Raw genomic sequence first — 1,549 nt, 5'->3', positions numbered from 1 at the left:
AGCATCCCCTTCCTGGGAGTGCCGAAACTTGCGTTAGTGTCCGAGAAGTACGATCAGGCGTGTATCCTCAAGGTGATACCTAACTTACGTAAGGGACAAATTGTCCATAGACTGGGAGAAAAATAACCTCTTCCCTGCCCTTTCATTCAGCTTCTGGTAACTCTTTGGAACATATGCAAATTTATGAGGCTTTTGGCTCTTCAGCTAGCACAGACTAGAGTAGTGCCACTGACTTCAGCAGAACAGTACCAGTTGGCACCAGCTGAAGATGCTGTCCTTCAGCTATAGTATTCTCACTTCCTAGGGACATTATAGGGTCATTGTACAGGAGGGGGGATATTTCCCTTTGACGCTGTGCTGCAGATCGCTGGGCTTGCAGGATGCAACTTGGCTCATAAGCCCCCCGTGTCAGGCTGCTGTGTGGCAGGTTTGTAGTCTGGTGGTCTGGCAGCTACGCTGAAGAGATTTATACAGGGTAGCACCAAAGAGCCTTGCTTCACTCAGTACAGCCCGGAGTCCTTTAGGCTCGGTTGACTCAAAAGATAACCCCCGGGGACGGCTGTGAAATTGGAAATCCCATGAACTTGCCACCAGGGAAGGAATTCATCTGGAAAGTGAGAAGGATTATCTTTAATACTGATCTTGTCTGATGGGTTGCATAGTTATGAGGGAGAGCGCCCAAGTGTTTGTTTTGCCTTGTGAACTTCCCAGCATGTGGAAGGATGTCTGGAGGCTGAGGGGTTACACATACAAAATGTGTGTGGTTGGTGCCTCCTGTCTTCTCTGAGGAGCATCTTTCTTTAAACCATGTATCATTAACTGTGCCAGGAGGAGGAACTGAGCACTGATGACCCCAAAAATGCACCAAAGCCCCTGCAATTCATACAGGACTAGAACCAATGGCACTGTTTAGTTTTCCAAATAGGCTTTCTGGGTGTTTCAGAGACATGTATTCTGCTACTTGCTGGAATTTATTTTACACAGCTGTGTACAACAAATATAGTCCTGTTCGGGCAGCTGCCATGGGGACAGATTGTGACTCCGGCTTTCTTGTTGCGATGCAGCTCAGCCATCCGTCTTGCCTTGCTGAGGAGTCCCTGCACGGCAGAGAAGTGGCGGAGAGGCGACGTGCAGCTCCAAGGGCAAGCGGGCATTGCTACTGCCTGGCTCAGGGACACAGGGCAGCCTTCTAGGCAGCCCTGATGAGTATCGCTTACTTCTGGTATTGTACCGCGCTGCTAGTGCATGTCTAATTTGCTGTTTTGGCCACTACAGCTGTCTGCATGTCCTCCTTTCTCTTGAATATATGTAGCTGTCTTATTTTCCCTACCCTTACTTATGCCTTTAAAATGTGTTAATGAATAATTATGCAGTATAAATGTCATTCAAGGCTTTTCTGCCTGGGGAAGGTCAATACTCCATTTCAGTACTAGCATACTTTGTTCATCTACCTCAGCTTCTTCCTTAAAGGAGTACAGTAGCCTAAATATTCCAAAGGGAAGGGTTCAGATACAGGGTTATGTGGGCTTTGCCAGCTGATATTCTCATG

This window comes from Pygoscelis adeliae, unplaced genomic scaffold (assembly GCF_000699105.1).
Source record: "Pygoscelis adeliae isolate BGI_AS28 unplaced genomic scaffold, ASM69910v1 Scaffold65, whole genome shotgun sequence".
Taxonomy (NCBI): domain Eukaryota; kingdom Metazoa; phylum Chordata; class Aves; order Sphenisciformes; family Spheniscidae; genus Pygoscelis; species Pygoscelis adeliae.
This window is presented reverse-complemented; position numbering follows the sequence as displayed.